The sequence below is a fragment of the Spermophilus citellus genome, assembly GCF_964194105.1.
Source record: "Spermophilus citellus genome assembly, chromosome: 2".
Classification (NCBI taxonomy): Eukaryota; Metazoa; Chordata; class Mammalia; order Rodentia; family Sciuridae; genus Spermophilus; species Spermophilus citellus.
This window is the reverse complement of record NC_138183.1, coordinates 73,849,155-73,856,709: the sequence shown is the minus strand read 5'-3', so window position 1 is coordinate 73,856,709 and position 7,555 is coordinate 73,849,155. Positions and strand designations below refer to the sequence as shown.

Below are 7,555 nucleotides of genomic sequence, written 5' to 3'. Positions count from 1 at the left end.
TTTTCAATCTGTTCAGGGCACATGATATCTTCACTCCTCTTCTCCCTCTACCTGGCCCCTTTCCTCATCTCTCCTTGTCTCCCTTCAATTTTACTGAGACCCACTCCTACCCCTGCTACCACACATACACCTTTTTCCTCTCTAGCTTTTATATATGAAAGAAAACTTACAATCTTGATTTTCTTTAATATTTTTAACATCCCTCACTTTTTATTGGTGCATTATAGTTATACACATTGATGAGATTTGTTGTTACATATTTGTACATGTATACAATGTGTGATATAAAAATATAATTTGGCCAGTATCATTCCCCTACACTCCCCCCCCACCCCCTCCTCCAACATCCAACTTCTTGGTCTCTTTCCTCTACTGATGTCCCTTCAATCTTCATGAGATCCCTACCTTTCTTTTTCTTTTTCCTCTGTATCTTCTGCATATTATAGAAAACATACACCCCTTAACCTTTTGAGTTTGACTTATTTCATTTAACATGATGGTCTTTAGTTCCATTCATTCTTCTGCAAAAGACAAAATTTTAGTTTTTAACAGCTGAATAAAACCTCACTGTGTATATACACCACATTTTAATTTTCCATTCATTCATTGGTGGACACCTAGGTCAGTTCCATAGTTTTGCTATTGCAAATTGTGCTGCTATAAACATGGGTATGCATATATCACTGTAGCATGATGACTTTCATTCTTCCGAATAAATACTGATGCATAGTATAGCTGAGTCCTATGGTGGTTCTTTTAAGGAGACTCCAAACTGATTCCATAGTGACAACCCTTGATTTTTTGAGTTTGGTTTATTTCACTTAACATAATGTTCTCATCAAGGGAAAAGACCTTCCATTTTCCTGAAAATGTCACTTCTTACAGAGTTTATGGTTAGTATATTTTAGGTGAAAAAGTCATTATAGTCAAACAAAAGTGATATAAAATTTCAAGAGCCCGGTGGTAAAAATCTTTCCCTTACCACCTACTATATAAGGTAACATAACTCTTTACTGCTAAACTTTTCAAAAGAGAAATCTACTATTACTGTCTCCACTGTCTCAACTCATTTTTATGGTTGTTTGGGTTCTCTTGCCAAGAACCTTTTTAATTGGTCATCCTGTTTTTAAGTAGAATATTTTGACTTGGCTTCTTGGAAGTCATTCATAGGGCCAATCATTTCCTCTTATTTTAAAGTCTTTCCTTCCTTGATTTCAATTTTGTTGAGTAAACACACATTGATGGACCAGATACTTTGTGTCAGAAATCATACTGGCTGCTAGAGACCCAGGGGTGTGTACAATGTAGACTCTGTTCCTGAGGATTTAACAGCCTGGGGCTTGGAGCAGACTAGTAAAATTTGCTTCAATATAATGGCATGGATTCTGGACTATAACTGTACTTAAGGGCAAAAAGTAAAAGCAGTTTACTGTAGTGGGGAGGAGAGAGACCTAGATCAAGTTTGTTTTTTTTTTTAAAGTGGCATCTGAACTGAGTCTTAAATCTTGAGTATTAATGTGGTTTTCAACTTGTCACATTTCCTTTCTATCTCTGGTTTTTCTTTTTCACTTCTCTTTTTGGTGTTTATGTTCCTCAGTTTTCCCTCCTTGGTGTCTCATTCTCTTCTCATTTTAATCTTTCTCTTTCTCCATGGTAGTGTATCCTGCTTATATCTGTCTCTGAAACTGCCAACTAGATGTATTGCAGACACTTCTGTCTGGTCTAAACATTTCAAAGGCAATTCAACCTAAGACATCTAAAGTGGATAATTATTTAATCCCTTACATCTGTTCTTCCTCCTGTGCATCCTGCCAGTGAATGCCACCACACTCTGTCTAGTTACCCAAGCCAACAGTCTGCCAGTCATACTCCACTCCTCATTTTCTTTTATCTCCAATGTCTATCTGCTCCCCAGGAATTGTGGCTCTAGGTACTCCACATCTCCTACAACCATCTGTTTACCTGAGTTCTTGCTGCTGGAGTCTTAGTTCAGACTTCCTCATTCTTGCCCACGGCATTCACACATCTACTGGCCTCTCCATCTTCAGGCTTGCTCCCCTTTCAGTATTTTGTATATCACTATTGCAGTGACCTCTCAAAGCTCAAATCTGAGCTTTGGTTAAATCATTGACCACTCTTCATTGATATTAATGTGTGAGATAAGCTAGTTGATCTGGCTCATGTATCCTTTCCTCTGGAAACGTTCACCTTCTTTCCATTTCCAGCAAACAAAATTTTATGTGGTTCCCAGTTGACCAGGCTCTCTTATGTTTTTATACTTACGAATGTTTCAATTACTCTGGCTGGGATTTCCTTGTCTTCTTTCTTTACTTGACTGACTGTACCTCAGTCATTAAGTTGTCACTTTTAAACTACAAAAAATTCTTTTGGGTATAGAGTGAGGAGTGGGATAGCTGGGTCAAATGGTGGAGTTTTTTCGCAGTCCCACCAGCAATGTAAAAGTGTGCCCTTTTCCCCATATTCTCTCCAACACTTATTGTTATTTGTACTCTTAATAGCTGCCATTCTGACTCAAGTGAGATGAAATCTTAGAGCAATTTTGATTTTGCATTTCTCTAATTGCTAGAGATGTTCATCATTTTTTAATATATTTGACTGATTGTATAACATCATCTGGGAAGTGTCTTGTTTTTGGCCCATTTATTGATTGGATCATTTAAAAAAATTTTTTTTGTTGTCGTAGATGGATGCAATATATTTGTTTTATTTATTTATGTGGTGCTGAGGATTGAACCCAGTGCTCCATGAATGCAAGGCAAGTGTTCTACCACTGAGCCACAATCCCAGCCCTAGATTATTATTTTTTATTTTTTTGGTTTTAAGAATTTTGAGTTCTTTATATATCCTAGAGATTAGTGCTCTATCTGATGTGGGTATGGTAAAAATTTGCTCCCATTCTGTAGGCTCTCTATTCACTTCACTGATTGTTTCTTTTGCTGAGAAAAAGCTTTTGAGTTTGAATCCATCTCATTTATTGAGTCTTGATTTTAATTCTTGTGCTATATATAGGAGTCTTATTAAGAAAATTGAGCCCTAATCTGACATGATGGAGATTTGGGCCTACTTTTTCTTCTATTAGGTGCAGGGTCTCTGGTTTAATTACTAGGTCCTTGATCCACTCTGAGTTGAGTTTTGTGCATGGTGAGAGATAGGGGATAATTTCATTTTGCTGCATATGGATTTTCAGTTTTCACAGCACCATTTGTTGAGGAGGCTATCTTTTCTCCAATGCATGTTTTTGGCACCTTTATTTAATATAAGATAACTGTAATTTTGTGGGTTAGTCTCTGTGTCCTCTATTCTGAACCATTGGTCTGCAAGTCTATTTTGGTGTCAATACCATGTTATTTTGTTACAATTGCTCTGTGGTGTAGCTTAAGGTCTGGTATAGTGATGCCACCTGCTTCATTCTTCTTGCTAAGGATTGTTATTGCTATTCTAGGTCTCTTATTTTTCTAGGTGAATTTTATGACTGCTTTTTCTATTTCTATGAGGAATGTCATTGGGATTTTGATTGGAATTGCATTAAATCTGTATACTACTTTTGGTAGTATGGTCATTTTGACAATATTAATTTTGCCTATCCAAGAACAAGGGAGATCTTTCTATCTTCTAAGGTCTTCTTTAATTTCTTTCTTAAGCATTCTGTAATTTTCACTGTACAGGTCTTTCACTTCTTTTGTTAAGTTGAATTCCAAGTATTTTATTTTTTTGAGGCTATTGGAAATGGGATAGTTTTCCTAGTTTGTCTTTCAGAGGATTGTCACTGATGTACAGAAATGCCTTTGATTTATGGGTGTTGATTTTATATCCTGCTACCTTGCTGAATTCATTCACTATTTATAGAAATTTTCTGGTGGAATATTGTTGGTCTTCTATGTATAGAATCATATGGTTGACAAATAGTGCTAATTTGAGTTCTTCTTTTCCTATCCATATCCCTTTAATTTCTTTTGTCTACTAATTGCTCTGGCCAGTGTTTCAAGAACTCTGTTAAATTGAAGTGGTGAAAGAGGGCATTCCTGTCTTGTTCCAGTTTTTGGAAAGAATGCTTTCAATATTTCTTCATGTAGAATGATGTTGGCCTGGGGCTTAGCATAGATAGCTTTTACAATGTTGAGACAAGTACCTGTTATCCCTAGTTTTTCTAGTGTTTTGAATATGAAGGGGTTCTGTATTTTGTTGAATGCTTTTTCTGCATCTGTTGAGATGATCATATTATTTTTACCTTGAAGTCCATTGATGTGTTAAATTACATTTATTGACTTCCGAATGGTGAACCAACCTTGCATTCCTGGGATGAACCCCACTTGATCGTGGTGCACTATCTTTTTGATATGTTTTTGTATTCGATTTGTCAGAATTTTATTGAGAACTTTTGAATCTATGTTCATTAGAGATATTGGTCTGAAGTTTTCTTTCTTTGATGTGTATTTGCCTGGTTTTGGAATCAGGGTGATATTGGCTAGCTATACCACTCCTTGGTCTATACCCATAGGACTTAAAAACAGCATACTACAAGGACACAGCTACATCAATGTTTATAGCAGCACAATTCACAATAGCTAAATTGTGGATCCAACCTAGATACCCTTCAGTAGATGAATGGATAAATAAAATGCAGTATATATACACAATGGAATATTACTAAGCATTAAAAGAGAATAAAATCATGTCATTTGAAGGTAAATGGATGGAGTTGGAGAATATAATGCTAACTGAAGTAAGCCAAGCCCCCCAAACCAAATGCCTAAAGTCTTCTTTGATATAATGATGCTGATTCATAATAGCATGAGTGGGGGGAAACATGAGAAGAATAGATGAACTCTAGATAGGGAAAAAAGAAGGGAGGGGAAGGGAGAAGGCATGGGGGTAAGAATAATGGTGGAATGAGATGGACATCATTACCCTAAGTATATGTATGAAAACATGAATGTTGTGACTCTACTGTGTGTTCAACCAGAGACACAAAAAAATTGTGTTCTATTTGTGTAATATGGATTGAATTTCATTCTGCTGCCATATATAACAAATTAGAATAAATAAAAAATAAAAAAACTACAAAAAATTGTCCCTGAACCCTCCTTTCCCAATTCACCTTCATTTGAGGTTCCTGCTTACATAAATTTTTGTATCTAGTGTTTATCATATCACACATCTGTGACATGCCTGTATTTCTACTTAGTCTCTAGGGTCCGTGAGCTCAATGATGATTTTTGTTCCCCGTGGCCTCAGATCCTGGAGTAAAGCCAAACTCACAGGCATATAAGATGTACAAAAAGGATGTGTGTGGAATGAATAAATGAATCGAGCTTTCCCTACAAACTCTTGCCATGGCCATCAACCCACCAAGGGCTTCTTTTAAGTTTGCAGTGTAAAAATCAAGAGAAAAGGGGAAATCATTTCCCCTTCTCTGTGTAGAATCATATGGTTGACAAATAGTGCTAATTTGAGTTCTTCTTTTCCATGAGGCCACACCCTCAATAAGTGAGTCTCCATGGCACTTGTTGGGTGTGTTGTGTCTGCAGCAGCCACCACTAATCTCCAAGCAGCTGACCCCATTGCAGGAATGCCCTCTTTCACCACTTCTATTTAACATAGTTCTTGAAACACTGTCCAGAGCAATTAGACAGAAGAAAGAAATTAAAGGGATATGAATAGGAAAAGAAGAGATGGCAGCTCTGCTACAGCAGAGAGATAGAGAACAGCCTGAATCAGACCATGAGCTTCATGCTCTAGATGAAGCCCAGCAAAGAGAAAAGCTGACTTTTATGATGAAGACCAAGATGAAAAGGATATATTGCTTGTACGAGTTTTGGAAGATATGTGGGAGCGGAAATTCCTACAGTTCAAACCTAGAGCTCCTATAACAGCAGCCAATTAAAAAAAAAATCAAACCTCATTGCACCGGAAGCTAGACAGGAACCTTATCCTGTTAGTCAGACAGAAGCTTGGAGATGAGGATGTTTGGATGCTGTCCCAGTGGTGGCCTGGGAGACCTTCCCAGGGACAGCTGAGTGAACCCTGGCTACACTCTCAGAAAACAACAAGGAAGCCAAGTACCCAGGAAATGCACCTTTTGATTACTACAAGTTCAAGTTCCCCCAGGCAAGGCTGACAGAGAGTAACCTTGGGGCCAAAGTGTTCTTCTTTAAAGCACAAGTACTAAGAATACTAAGTGAAGACTTTTCCCAGACTGGGAAGAAAGGCCATCATGTGTGGGTCAGTAAGGAGGAGTTGGGCTACTATTTGAAACTAAATTGGCTGACCCAGGTTACGTGATTTCTTTTGGACCTCTAATGGACTGAGCTGCCTGTGGATAATGCTCAGACAAATCAGGGGTTAGAGCTTTAAGAACATTTGTGTGGTAGCCCCATATATGTAGGGAATATCAAGCAGCAAACTAAATTCTGAGAATTAAATGCTTCTATCGTTGTGTTGGTCTCAGCTGATTTGCCCTTTGGGATGACTGGCTTCTCTCAGTGAAGAGGGAGCCACCTCTTAGGATGCCTTTCCATTTTCCCCAAGCTGATAATTGAGTATTATATTACTTTATTTTATTTTATTTTATTTTTTTAAAGAGAGAGTGAGAGAGGAGAGAGAGAGAGAATTTTTTTAATATTTATTTTTTAGTTCTCGGCGGACACAACATCTTTGTTGGTATGTGGTGCTGAGGATCGAACCCGGGCCGCACGCATGCCAGGCGAGCGCGCTACCGCTTGAGCCACATCCCCAGCCCTTATATTACTTTAGAGTGAAGTAACTGGGCTTCCGGGCTCAGGAAGAAAGAACAGAAGTATATGAATCAACCCGAAGGCTTGAGTTCTATGAAAACTTCTAGGCCCACAAGAAAAACCTGGTTCCATATAGTTTCTTAGCCATTTTCCATTTCTTTTCCATTTGATATGAAAGAATTTAAATCTTGCCTAGGAAATAATGCCTACTTTTCCCTCTCTTCCTCTCTCACTTTCTCTTTCTTTTCCCATTCCTTTTCCCTTTCTTTTCTTTCTCTTTCTTTCATTCTTTCAAAATGCATTTTTATATTTTAAAAAAGAAATAAATCATGTCTTAATCTGTTTTGAAAACAATTATGTGAAATAAGCAAGTTCAGCTTCTCTCTCCATTCTGCAAACAGAGGAATCATGACCAGGCTATAACCTGGCTCAGAGTCCTGCTGCACATTCCTGATGCAGCTAGAGAAGGGTGAGCTCTTGCTTGGGGGTTGGGGCTTTTGGCTATTGTTTGTTGTTTGGGTCACCCCACTTGTCCCAGTGCCTGGATATAGAATGTATAAATAAATATTTGCTACATGAGTGAAAAAAAAAAAAGAAGGGAAAGAAAGTAGAAAGGACAGAAGGCAGACTATCAAGAAAGGTGGCATGGCGGTTAAAAAAAGATCTTTTGGTTAAAAGAAAAGAAGCAAAACAATAAAATAAGTCCTAAACATAGACTTTGAGATTTTCTAAAGATATGTTTTAAGAAATATCAAAAGTCAATCTTCTCAAAGACTGGAGATAAAATCTTAAAACAATGC

The 7,555-nt window shown here is 37.5% G+C and overlaps 1 pseudogene across 1 annotated transcript; it reads left to right on the top strand.

Annotated features, from left to right (window-relative positions):
- Window positions 1–665: 665 nt before the first annotated feature.
- Window positions 666–6,321, top strand: LOC308641532 (large ribosomal subunit protein mL46-like; annotated as a pseudogene). The gene is made up of 2 exons: window positions 666–669; window positions 5,683–6,321. The product of its transcript is annotated as a large ribosomal subunit protein mL46-like (transcript).
- The last annotated feature ends 1,234 nt before the right edge of the window (window positions 6,322–7,555 follow it).